We start from the raw sequence: 14,534 nt of genomic DNA on the forward strand, positions 1-14,534 counted from the left end.
GAACCGGAAGGCTCCTGCTGAACTCGACTCTCAAGGTTTCCAAGCTTGCTACTGATATTATAACAAATATTGGAGTAACTCCTCGTTGGCAAAGTCCTTCAGTATTCTTTGAAGCTATTCAGAATGCGAATTTGGGACTGATGTTTAGAGAAAGAAAAAAAGAAAGAAAAGGATAGAGAAGTAGAAAGATTGGTAGGTTGGTTGGTAGGTAGATATAGAGATAGAAAGAGGGGGGAGCTCTGAGTACAGTTTTAGTAGTTGATTTATCCATCTTTTTCTGCATGATAATTTTTTAGACACAGCAGGATCTGTTGTGGATTGCTCCTTTCTCTATGGAATTCTAGCTTTTAGCTATTACCTAGGCAGCTTTTGGAAACAAAATGGTAACAAAAGCAACATGCGGTCTGGCCTTTGTTCTGTGGATTTTTTTCTATACCCTGCAGCCTTTTATCTTTACATGTTCCTTTTTGTCTGACATTTCTGCATTCAGCGCCCCATGTCAGTTGCAATAAGGGTATTATGAGATGGGCAGCAGAGGAGATGACAGAACACAGACAATGCAAGGTTTTCATTTCCTTTGTAGCTGAAGTTTTAATAGTTCTCTAAATCTGTATTTGTGTTCTTATCAAAACCCCCTTTAAAAGAAAGCAGATATTATCCTTTAATTCCCATTTTATTCCCCAAATATTTTTTATGACTCCTAATTTTGTAATGTTATTAAGTCTCTTTATGACAAAGATTAGATAAAGAGAAACATATTCACGTATATTCAATGAACTAATTAAATTAGCACATGCTCAATGGTGTTAGAAACCTCTTTCCATAAGTCATGGTGATTGGACTTTTAGCCTGCCTTTTAGTAACTCGATGAGTAGCAGCCTGTGGAACAAGTATTCAAAAGGAGATTTTCTGATGGCTGTTTTTGTCATTTTCAAATTGTGTGTATCCTGCTGGAGTGTTGGCAATGGGACATGAAGCAGAGTTTTTTAAATGGGTAAAATGTCTTCCTAGAAAGTCAACGCTGATTACATCAGAATTGCCTTTGATGAGTGATACATTCACTTTTAAAACAATCCCAGCATTCTGATTTTGCTCACCGTCAAAAACGATGTTACAGAGTAAAAGCACTTTAAGATAATTGAAGATGAATTTCTATGAGTAGATGGTGAGTGATTTTACTCCTTCCTGTGTACCTGGCATCTCGTTTTGGGGGAGGTGCTTGAATATCATTTGGGAATGACAATCTGTATGGAAGAGTCCCAGTTATTCAGCATACATTGCATGGATTTGTTACTGTGGTGCCCAGACATTCTAACTCAACAGAAAAGGGTTGTTCTGAGCTCTGCAAAAGTCATCATATATGTTTAGAAACATATGACTTAAGCTGATATATATTTCAAGTTTATTTTATCTGAGTATTCAGGTAAGAAACTATCTGCAAATTTCTGGATGTTTCCATTGAAGAAGTTACATTTGTACCTTGTTACCTAGCTCTGCCATTCCTTGTACTTAAAGTTTGACTTTCTTAAGCCTGTAGACTTAATGGTGTCAATGCCAGAGTCACATGATACTTTATGAACTTTATGACAAGCTCAAGGAAAGACCTCATATCCCTTATGGTGACCTAAGTGTGTTGCTTATAGTATGTAACGTTTTCCTGGGTTTCTGTGGTTGATGACAGTCAAGCTTTTCAAAACTTTACTATATTTTCTCAGTTTACAAGGCCAGGTTTCTCAATTAATTTTCTTTTACTTCTCCCATTAAACTTCATTCTCTAGTCTAGGGCTCTGATACTGCATGTAACTATTGTTACCTTACCATTCTTCCTTACCTGTGGAACCTGGATCCTGTGGTCACCATTCATAGACTCTAAAATGGATATAACTGAACATATTTCTGAATTACTTTGACTATTTCTATTGCTGGAAAATTGCTACTTGCTTCCCATCTCATTTGATTTTTTCCATTATAGAATTCCTGAAGATATTAGGCTCAAATTTATTAAAGGTCCATACATACTACATCTGAAACCGTGTTGACTAATTTTATTTGTCAACTTGACACATCTGAGAAGAGGGGACTTCGACTGAAAATTGCTTCTATCAGATTGGCCTATGGGATTGTCTCTCAGGTAATTTTCTTGACTTCTAAATGATGTAGGTGGAACCACCCCACCATAGGCAGTACCACCCCTGGGTATATAAGAAAGGTAGGCGAACATGAGAGAGGTAGGACAAATGAATAAGCAGTGTTCCTTCATGGTTTCTTCTTGAGTTCCTGCATCGAGTTTCTGACTTATTTCCCTTCAATGGATGGACTTTAACATGTAAGTCAAATACACTCTTTTCCTCCTCAGGTTTTTTGGTTAGTGTTTCATGACAGCCACTGGGATGCAAACTAGAATAGTCTCTCTCTGAGGTTCAGCTTCCCAGGCATATCTAGTATACTATGTTTCTGAGCTTCTTTATAGATTTACCTTTATTCTACTATCATGTTGCCGAGATTTCAGTACATCTTCAAGTTTAATCCATTTGTTAGGGCTTTGTTATTTAATTCGGGGTTCTCAAATATCAGAAGGGATAATTTATATAGCAATGTGTGATGTGTGGTGTGGAGGGAACTGCAGTCACTGTGTTTTCCAGGACCCTTGGTCCTATTTTAGTGTCTCCTTATTAATTTGTCAATTAGATATCTAAGATCCACACATCAAGTCAAACGACTTCTCCAATTGTTCAGGGTTAGAATTGTAGGGAGTTAGGAACATTGCTTTCAACCATGCTGATATCTAAAGGGAAAGTGAATATTTTTTGAGTTCAGGGTTGAGAATGTTGAACATGTATTCACTTCAGGCTATATGTTGCTATATTCTCTTCTCTGAATTTTCCATGTCTCTCATTTTGTTGTCTTTGCTTTTGAAATGTCCTATGATTATAATATCTTCCTACACCATTACTAGCTGTTCTCCCTTCTGCCATTTGATAAACTATTATAGGCTATATTGGGCATTCTCTCCTCATTGCTTTGAGAGAACTGTCTAAGTGTGATATGTCTCAGTTTCCACTGAGTCACAAGTGTCTCCACAATAGACTGAACTAAGGAAGGACCACTTTGTATATTCATCATCTAACCAGTATCAACTTTCTCCTGAGATATGTTTCAGGTTGATGGCTGAGTAGGCCATGCTTTGGTTCTAGGATAGCACTGTACTAATACTTATAATATCTTCAGTTAACTAGTATCATCAGTAATGATGGTAGTTGTTGCAATAGCCTATGCTTCAGGGTTTTGAGAACTTATGCCACTAGTTAGGATGCAGCTCCTAGGACCGGAGGCTTATTAGTTGGTTGGGGAATGGCTGTCAATATAAGCTACTTGCCAGTCTTTGAGTTGTAGTTGGGTTAGGCTTCTCTAGTATTTCTGGGTGGGCACAGTGGAGCTTTATGGGATCAGCCAGGACTAGTAGGAGCAGAGAATTTTCTTACTAGTGTGGAGGTCTTTGCAGGGGCTCCATGAACCAAGTTGTTCAGATCACTCAACCCAACTGTTTCCCTAGGAATCTTTAGTAATGTAGCTTAGAGTGGGCTTCTCAGGATGCTCAACTGCTTTGTGGATTTGCAGGAAGGTGGGTAGGTGAACCTGACAGCTTCCTGAAACTTCAAATGGGTGGAGTTTTAAGGAAGCGTTGTGAAGAGGAGCTCAGATGAATTAGGTAACGACCAGGTGAGACTTTTAATAGTAAGGATTATGAAACTTTCTGGATATTCTGGTAGTGACACAAACTAGGCTCAGAGTCTGTGAGGACTGCAGACTTCTCTACAGTAAGTGTTTCTAGTACCTGCTACCTGTGGTTATACTACAGGTCTTCCTTCTCTAACCATTGTCCCATATGCCCTTCTTATCAAAATTGGTCTCTTTGGGCAAGATTGGATGGTAGGTGCTATGTGCTCTGCACACTTCATTATAAAGCTATGCAGAGTCCCCATGGTCCCTGTCAATCTTTGCTTCTCTCCAGCACTGTTCATAAAACATTGCTGTGGAATAACAGTTATATATTTTTTCATTGTCCTCTTTTTCACGGTAATGCTAATAACTATTTTCTTTTAACTTACTGGAATAGTTTAAACTCTCTTGGAGCTCTTCAACGTCCCCTCATGCACGATGAAAGACAATAAGCAAATGTGATTAGTAACAGATAAAAATGCAGAAATATATCTGCTTAGTAAAAATAGAGTCAATTTGTTTTCTTTAACATAGGAGCCTGATGTGCACATTTTGGTTCTAAAACACAACCTAAAATAACCACATTCTTATAATTTTAACTAATCTTTTAAAGAATGTAGTATTATTAAATGCTGACTGTGTGGAGTGTTTCTTAAAATTTCATCTTCTCTACATTTGAAAAAGAAATGATTCTACGTGATGAAGAATTTCTAGCTTATTTAATTTTAATTTTACTTGATGACTACTTAAAACATGAACTACGATTTTAGTTTTGGATACTTTCTGAGTTTCGTGAATACAGTCTTGCATTTTTATGCTGTAGTGATATTTATATTGCATACTATAGAGTCTACAATGGCATTTTGTATTACTAGAATACTGTCTTTCTTATCTTGTAACATCCTTTCTACCTATTATGTAGCCCAGCTCCCATGTTCTGGGATCTGGAATTTTTGGAATTCCTGTTCCAATGACAACTCTTAAGTTTTAAAACATATTCTTCATGATGAATATCAATTTGCACACATCCCTTTAAATGTGGTGTGAGGAAATAGAGTAGGCTAGACCTGAAGGAAAAACAAAGTCTGGGGGACTGTCCTCTGGACACTGCTCACTATGTGCCTGTGTTGTCTGGGATCCTCTGGTTTCTGCATCCCCGGCTATAATCTATAAATATGGATAACTAAAAAGCAGAGATAAAGATGTCATTTTGATTTAAAATTTAAATTTCCAGCAGTAAAGTTTGGTTATCCTTCTGCAGAAAAGACAACATGCTTCTTCTTAAAACTCAGAACCCTGAAAATTTAAATACCTGGGTTCAATACTATGTGATTCAGTGATATTATATTTAAATAAAATATGCCTCAAACAGAGCCAAACAATTCTGCTACTCATTCAGCATGCATTATTAAATACTGACTGTGTGCAGTGTGTACGTGAAATAAAAAATTCACTTCTGAAAACTTAATCTTTCAGAGACCTCAAATAGACCCAATCCTTTTCATGTAATACAGGGGGGAAAAACCCATCATTTCTTACAACACACAAAGTTGCTGTCTTTGGATATGCCATTATTTATTTTTAGCATTGTCTAAAGGAAACTACAGGTTTGATCAGCTTCATTCAAATTCCTGCAACCAGCATTGAGAATTTCCCCAACTAGTTGTTAGATGACATGGAATTGAACAAAGGCAGTTTTTGGCATAAGGACTTACATTGGTACTCTGCTGTAAAGATGTGAGCTGAACAATGTGGAGCTTCAAGACTGTCATTCTTTGACTATAAGAGCGACAAATGCAGCAGTTCTAACACACTTTTAGGAGTCTGCAGATTTTAGCAGTCAGGAATTTCCAGGATAACCAATGAAGAAGCTGTATTTGTCTTCAGGTATGTTTAGTCTGAGCTTGAATTTGGGAGATCCTATGCCTTAAATTTTTAGGTTTCTGACCTGTCTTTCTTTCTAGAGGCAAACACGCTAAGAGTTTGAAATGAACTATTATTGCCGGTAAATAGTCACTCAAGCCTTACCTGGCTGTACAAATAGAGCCCACTCTCTATGGTGAGCAGAAGCAGCAACGTCTGGCTGGAGAGGTGGCTAGCCTCATTTACAGACTGTACAATCTAATTTCTCCTTCTGCAAATGTTGATTAAGCTGAAAGAGGATCCTTTGCAAAGCTAATTCAATAGCTCTGTCTCTTCTCCCGAAAGGCAAGAGGATGAGCTCACTATCACATGTGGCCATTAGCTTCCCCTGCAGCAAAAACCACCATCTGGCCACTTGGCCAAGGCTCTGCTGATTGGACTGGGGACTTTTCAAGCACCTATCCTTCTTCTGGCTGCAAGTAAGATGGGTTGAAGCTGGAAGGGGCCTCTGTTGTTATCTCTTGTGAAGCCAGGTGAATGAACTCTAAGCATCGCCTGATAGCGGGAGGACCTGCCTGGACCCGATTCTCTCTTGTCCAGCATTAGTCACAGATGACTTGGTCATTTATGATCAATGTGACAAGGCAGACAGATAAAAACACCAACTCTTCTTTATAACCATGCAATCTGTGCCTTTTAATCTTGTCATTTGACAGCCGATCCAGGAAAGTCACTGAAGCATCGCTTTTATTAACAATGGATGGGGCATTTTCAAAACAACTGCAGTAAGCCGTGGATCAAGCCTAGGTGTGCCCCTTTGTCACGGTCTCACATCAGTTGGTAGTCACCTCTTTATCCTTTTTTGGCATTACACATTCTGACTGAATCTTGTGAACAGTAGGCAACAATTGAATGGGAAAAGTTTTTGGATCTGTCTGGGAGTTAATTGCTGCTAATGAGTTTGCTTTTTGTCCCTCTCTGTATCTTATCACAGAGGAAGGAAAACAAGGAGGCTACAAAGTGTAAGACCATCACAGGACAGCTGATCAAAATCCATATGTAAGACTGACAATGTATTCTTTCCATGTACTTTTATATGTTCTGAAGATTGAAGTACAGTAATAGAACAAAAACAACCACAACAGTCTGTTGTCAGCAACTGAGAGACTGGTACTGACTGGCTGGCACTGTTGGGTGGGAGGAATGTTTCTCTGTCATTCAAACAGCAACAACAACATCAACAAAACCAACCTAACTTAAAGTAAATGTCTAGTGAGGATGGATATGAACCCCTTTGCTGGTCCTGATGGGTATTTTTCAGCCTACAAGAACAAGCTAGGACATCATCTGTTCAGCCATTTAGACTTTGATGTCATGCAGTAATTTGGTCTATTTGATGGAACAAAAGCAGTGACCTCCATTGTTGCTTGGAAAAGTAACAGGTGCTCTCTTGTTTTCAGAGTGTGCGTTTATTCACATCTCGTTGCAGACTGAGCTACCATTAATCAGTGAGTTTAGGGGAGTGAATCAGTATTCCGGGTGAAAAAAACCTAAAAATTACTGTGGAATTTAAAAGTCATGTGCTATTTTATAAGAAAAGGGTAACAATATGCCATATAGGTATGGTGATCTTTGCCTTTAATCTTAGCATTCAACAGATTGAGGCAGGATGATCAAGAGTTTGAGGCCGGCCTTGTCTCAAATGCCTATATACAGACAAGGGAGAGAAGATTAAATTCACGCAATCTCTCCAACTTAACTTTGTCCTTATTCTTACCTCTAACTAGTTTGTCCCTAGGCCTCAGATTCTGCAGCATACACAGAAGAAACGGTGAAAAGGACATCTTGAATCTTATTTTTATCTTTCTCTGGACCATGCTAAGTAATTAAGTCATGTAGTGGTACAAATCTGAAATCCCTCTACTCAAGGAGGATGGGGGGGTATGAGATTAGCATGAGCTACATAGTAAGATCCTGTCCAGAAACATTACTGACTTAAACAAGTGACAGTCTTCAGTCATACCCTCCCACTGTTCATTTCAGTGTGGATAAAGGGCAATCCCAGGCTGGAAAGTGGAATGTAAAAGAACGACAGAATCCGTCACAGATTGATACGCAACAGCTAGAGTGAAGGACGGTACCCCCGATGGAGTAGTGGAGGAAGCCATGTGAAGGTGTAATAGAAGAGAGCTGCATCTGCTCAGAGTCAAAGAGCTCTGTGAGGAAGATTTGAAATGAGGTTTCACAGAAAGTTTGCCAATGCTAAGCACGAAAAAAAAATTGTTTTCCTATAAACAGATAAATATGCATTCATTGAATTGCAACCAAACATTCAGTGTAATGAGATTTTCTAGTCACCAACTCTTTAAGTCATTGCAATAGTTCTATTATAGAAGGACCATTAGCTTCATTTCACAGAAGAGGAAACCAACATGTGGATATCCAATGATTGGGTCAATATCTAGAGAGATGGAAATTAGAAATCATGTGTTTGTTCGTTAGTGCTTCTATTTCCCGTGCCACAGTAATATTAGTCTGTCCCTGAGACATCCAAAATAAGCTTTGCCAAGACTGGAAAGTAGGACGCAGGAGCTTGTTCCCTAGTCTGGTGGCATTCATCCTCTTCCTCCACACTCTTTATCCTCACCTCTCTTTCTTGTCAACCCCACCCACCTCTTCTGGCCTTAGGAAGAGCCATAGCAAGATGTCTCATCTGCACGCATTCCCCCAGGCAGGCATTGGCAGAATCTGAGAAATTGATTCGTGTTTTTCCTTGTCATCCCCACTTTCCCCTTCAGCACCCAGTGCGGTGTGCCCACCTCCGCTACACCATGCAGTCGTCAAACACTGACAGAACATGCATGTTAGGGAAATCCTTCCCCAGCTGATGCTTTCTCTCCTGGCATGATTTTATGAACACGGATTTTATCGGGAAGCAACTGCTTTGAACATCTGGGGTCTCACGCACTGACATTAGCTCCTTCTCGTCGCAATAATTCTGTTCCATTTTAATTTTCTGCAAGCAGAGCAATTTTCATGCACAGGTTATTGATTAATTACACATTTAAGGTGTTTGAATTAATGTGGGTTGAATTAATTTGTGGTTCTCTATGATTTCCTTCCTTATTTTCCCTACCTGACTTTCCCTTGTTCTCTTACATGCTCTCTTTCCCATTTCAATTAGCCTTTAAGGCTTTCACTTTATAAATGACAAATGAATGTTATGCTTTACGATTGATCTGTTAACTCACATCGAGATTTGGAAGTGTCGCCTGTGGTGTACCTTCATAAGAATATTATTATTATTTATTGAATGATGTGAAACATCTGAGTTTGAAGACTCTTCTTATAAATGTACAGGCCAGTTGTGTTACAGATTGTTTACAGTTGGCTACATGTGTGTGACTATTACTGTAGCGTGCACACTCCTCTAGGAGAGGCTCTGTTGTTGATGTATGCTATGAAATTTCACATAAAGGAAGAACAACAGCTGTAATGGGCCCAATCCAATGATGGCAAAAGGTGAACAAAATGAGTCCCTCTGGGAAATAAAATGCTCATTTAGTGGAGGAAATTATCATTTCCAAGTAGAACATTTGGCTTCCTGAGAGCAAAAGTGTCAGCACAGCTTGATAATAACACCTCAGGCTGTAATAGTACCCTTTCCCCTCCGAGAGCTGGGATCTTTCCTCCTAAATTTATCTTTACAACATCCTTGCAAAGTACCAAGGCCCAGGTGTTATTAGCTATCGTTTATGGATATAGAACCCAAGAAGATGAAAAAAATTCAGCGATTTGTCCTTGAACGTACAAGAATCAATGTAGATCTGGGCTTTTCAACCTTGGAGATATTGACATTTTGACCTGTTAATTCTTGGCCTGGGGGTGGGGTGATCTGCCCACTGTGCAGCCCCAGCATTCTCTCTGTATCCACTGGATGCCAAGAATGCCCCCAGCTGTGACAACCAAAGTGTCTCCAGACAGTGTCAAATGTCTCAGAGTGGCAAAGTCACCTCCAATTTAGAGACATTGATCTATATAAGTCAGCCCGGACTAACTCCTGTAGCCTGAAGGAAACCTTTAGCAAAACCTGAAATAATCAACATTCGTGTTTGGCTTCCACAGTGTCTTCTATGCAGTATCAGTGGTATCATAGAATGTAATGTTATAATGTTTTTATATCTATTTCCTTTTATATTCTCATAGTGATTCTATTTAATCTCATTTTATATAAAATTATTTTATGAATGTTTTGTTTGCATATATATCTGTGTACCACGTGTGTATTCAGGATCTATAGTAAGAAAAATGAGGCAGAGAACCAGGCAGACTTGATCTCAGTAGGCTGAGACTGCTTTATTGGAGCAGTGAGGGGCTCCAAACTGTTCACAGGATGAAGTTAGAGCATGCTTAGAGGGGCTGTGGGGGAGGTATGCATACATACACGCACACATGCATGGATAGCTACCAAGAAGTTATTTACAGCTCTTTTCTTGTGATTTGCCTGGAAACAGGGTGGTTTGTTTTCCATACTCTGGCCTATTGTTTCTGTAGAAGAAGCAGAAAGATCAGCATGAGGCTAAACTGTTCTTTATGGCTAGGGATTATTGCCCAGTACAGCCTGACTCAATTCCTTATGACCTGAAGCTATTACCCAATACAGAGGCCAGAAGAGGGCATTGGATAACCTGGGTTTGGAATTACAGAAGGTTAGTGAGCTGGTAACTGGATGCTGGGAAATAAACCAATGTCCTCTGGAAGAACAGCAAGTACTCTTAACAGTTGAGGCATCTCTCCATCCCCAACAGTTGAGTGGGAGGACTGGGGATGAGAAATGGAAAAGACAAGAGAATAAAAGAGATAAAAGCAGTGATTGGAACCAGGAGGTCTTGCATAAGCTGGTGACTTATGCCAGGCAAGTTTATTAAGAAGTATAGCGTCATATATATTATTCGCAGGAAGAAAACAGCTAAGGTCAGCAGAAAGCTAAGTCAGACAATGCTGGCAAAGAGAACATAGGGTATCTCAGACAGAGATGCCTAAGGACTGATAACTACAGTTAAGAGAGAAGAGCTGGGTTCCTAAAAGTTGCAACTTTGCCTCCTTCAAGGTACTGGCTTCAGCTCTAGATTGGTCTTGCCAAGTCTACTCCTGGAAAAGGACACAGAACTAATGTTGCCTTAATCTCATTTATGAACAAGAAGACAGAAACACAGATTGCTTAGCTTACTTGGTAAAGTTTGTACAGCTAAGAAACAGGGCTGGCTTCATGATGATCCAACCTGTGCAGTTTCACTATTTCTAATGTTTATAAGGGGCTCTGTTTGCCTGAATGGTCTATTAAAATACAGACATCCTAATAAGGCAAAAAGAAAGGGCCTTTTGTGTTGGTTCATTACCCCTAGGCATGGGCCTGGCCCTGGAGTGTAGTTGATATGTTCATGGCAGTGTATTGGAGAAAACTGATTGTCCCTTTGCCAGCCTGTATCAATTTCAAGTAGCTTCTTTGAGTATACTGCACCCTCTCAGTGCAGGTACCTCCAGGGCTTGAACCTCTGCATAGTGTTACAGTCTTTGTAAGTTCTTATGTACATCAGTCTTGTTTTACTGTTATTTTTGTTGTTGTTGTTTTTGTATATTTTAGTTTTTATTTTTTGAAAACTGGGAGAGAGACAGATACACACACACACACACACACACACACACGAGGAGAGAGAGAGAGAGAGAGAGAGAGAGAGAGAGAGAGAGAGAGAGAGAAACACAAGAACATGAACTTAGGTAGGTAGGGAGATGGGGAAAACCTGGGAAAAATTGGGGGAGGGGAAACATAATAAAAATATTGGCTGAAAAATATTTTCAATAAAAAATATAGAAGCTCTTAAATGATTTTGGACAAAGGAGGATTTCCACTTTTATTTGCTTTGAAACCCACAAGTTAAATAGTTATATAGAAATATATAGAACCAGGAATTGAGTTCCATACTCAAGAGCCTGAAGGCTCCATGCTGAGTCTGAAGGCTCCATGCTTGGTATTTCTAGCATCATGCCTCTCATCATATGTGCTTGTTTCTTGCTTAATTATCCACTTGATAAGTTGAGCTATAAGTTTATTATGAACCAGACACTAGACTTGGCAGTGAAGGAACAATAGAGACATCCCAGGTGCTGTCCCTACACCCATGAAGCAAGCAGTCTCAAGAGGGATGCATACCACAAACAGGCATTTGCAATTCAGAATGCTATATGTGGACAGAAGACAGCTTGTCTACTAGGGAGCTTACTGGAGGATACTTACCATAGTCTAGAGGAATCAGGAGGGTTTACTAGCTGTGACAGAGGGCTCAATAAGAGTTAACATAGTTGAAAACGAATAATGAGTAGAATCCCAGCCATAGGAAGAATACCAAGAAGAGAGGGCAAGTTCAGCACAAATAGGACATTTAAAATGGCTTTATTTGGATAGAGTGTCAAATTAGCCGACATTACTGTTACCATATGGCACCAACAATACTATCTCAGTGGATGAGCACAGCAAAGGATGATTTCTCACACACATTACAGGCCACATGCTATTGAGTTCTGGCACACTCCTTAGGTCTCCATTTTTGGACTGAGGCTAAGACAGCAAATTCCCACTGGGGAAAAAGTGAACTAGCTGAGCCCTGTACCTTGAGTTCATATTCTGATTGGGACTTTATAGATTCCAGGGAGATTGGAATGTTGCAGGCTTAGAGTTTGATTACAACTTATCTTGGGCTATCGTTACCCTCTTACCCACCCCTGTTTCTGACCAAACATCCACATGACTAGCAACTATGTTCCAGCATATGTTCCAGCATATATTAACAAATTCTTAGCTTCTACCAGCCAGATGTTGTTAGTCAATATCTAAGGCCTATAGTAGCCTCTTTCCTCACTTGGCTTCAATCTGCCCACCTAACGCTTCTTTCCTCTAGTACACTTGAAAAACACATTAGTTTATGACTTTCTTTGTTCTGTTACTATAAAAACGTTATCAAGCTGTCACCGTAGTGGGACTTAGAATTTGGGAGAGCTTTGACTCTGTTCCTTGGCCATTGTTTCTTATTTGGTTCTACAATAATTCAGGTCTCAGCTTTTCTGAAGCAAGCATTGTGTTTTCATGTTGTAATCAGTGGATTTTTGTAATGCTTACATTCTAGGTTATCTAAAGTCACGCAGATGACATAACAGGACCACAGTTCAACTACTGCTCTCAATTCCTTCTGATTATATTTTATTAGGTTCAGCGACTTCTCGAAATTAGGATTATTACTATAGTTATTTTACAGCCACCCCTCCAGCTTTATTTCTTGACTATCCCTATGGTACAAGTCTCCAGGTATGTCTCCATTTTACTTAAAATATTATCACACACAATAAATAGACATTGTCTATATTTGTTCAATCCAAGTCTCATTTAAGCAACTGGAGGACGACATCATTGGCATTGTTTGAGCCTTTGTGTGCATACTTCTTCCTAAAATCAAATTAAAAGAAATTACAAGTTGAAAACACCCAGCCTAGAAGTGCTGTTTATCCTTCAATGAAAACTCTGACTACAGGTTTCTAATTAAAACAAGATTTTTAGAACAGCCCTGTAGTGCCTTCAGCTTATTTGCCCTTATGAGCTTGCCTATAACAGTAACAAAATCTGAGGCTTAAAACAGTAAACAATCGTTAACACTTACTTACTAGGCCAAATAAAGTGTTGATTGTACTCTCAAACAGCTCTGCTGCCTTTAAGAAGGAGAATTATATTTCCAATCCATGGCAGTAAAATGCACATTAATGACATTAAAAAAAAAAACAACAAATAAACAACTCATGCTAACAAAGGGATTCTCCAGGAGTATTTTCTTAGGATAGGCAACACAACATTTCTAAATCTTACAAAGCAAAAGTGATGTCACTGAGTCACTTTCAATTCAAATTGAAATGACTTTCAGAAAGAGGGGGAATGGATAGTTGGTTAGTGGGTACAGAGATGCAGGTGTGTATTAGAGATAATGCTGTGTTCTTTAGCACAGTGCTTATGACAATGCTTTACAACAATTAGCTGAGTGTTTTATTATTATTGACTAGTGTAAGGGATTTTGAATATAACCCTGCAGAAAACAGGTAAAACAAATCAAAGTGACAGATATGCCATTTATCCCAATGGGATGACTGTATTTTACATATATGTAATAAAGCATACTGAAGCAGCCTGAGAGAATGTCTACAGGTCAGTTGCTTATTGGATAAGCACAAGGACCTGACTTTGATCTACAGCCCTCAAATAAAAAGCCAGTGTGTGTGTGTGTGAGAGAGAGAGAGAGAGTGTGTGTTGTGTTTGTAATCCTAGTGCTGGAGACAGAGACAGGCAGATCCCTGAAACGTCAGACAGTCTAGACTACTCTGTGAGTTCCAGGTCCCAGTGGGAGTCCTTGTCACACAAACAGATGTAGAAAGCTTCGGAGCAACAGTCAAGGTTGACTTCTGGCCTCCATATGCATAAATAAACTCCACTGGCTTCCACACATGCTCCAACCCACACTTGTGCACACATACAAATGCATATACCAAGGTATGTGGAGCTCCCACACATGCACACTTACACACCTGTGCGCACAGGCACCTATGGCCTCCACACATGTGCATATCTGTGCATACGGTGCACATGTACATATGCACACACAGAGAGCTATACTAAGTTCTCTTTTCCCTCATATATATATGTACAATTATTATGTAACAATTAAGACATTTAAATTTTAGTGCAAAATAAAATATCAAATATCTTCCAAATAAGCTGAGTGGCTCTCCTTTTTTCCTTCCTTCCTTCCTTCCTTCCTTCCTTCCTTCCTTCCTTCCTTCCTTCCTTCCTTCCTTCCTTCCTGTCTGTCTTTCTTTCTTTCTTTCTTTCTTTCTTTCTTTCTTTCTTTCTTTCT

The sequence above is a fragment of the Grammomys surdaster genome, unplaced genomic scaffold, assembly GCF_004785775.1.
Source record: "Grammomys surdaster isolate TR1022 unplaced genomic scaffold, NIH_TR_1.0 125581, whole genome shotgun sequence".
Lineage (NCBI taxonomy): Eukaryota > Metazoa > Chordata > Mammalia > Rodentia > Muridae > Grammomys > Grammomys surdaster.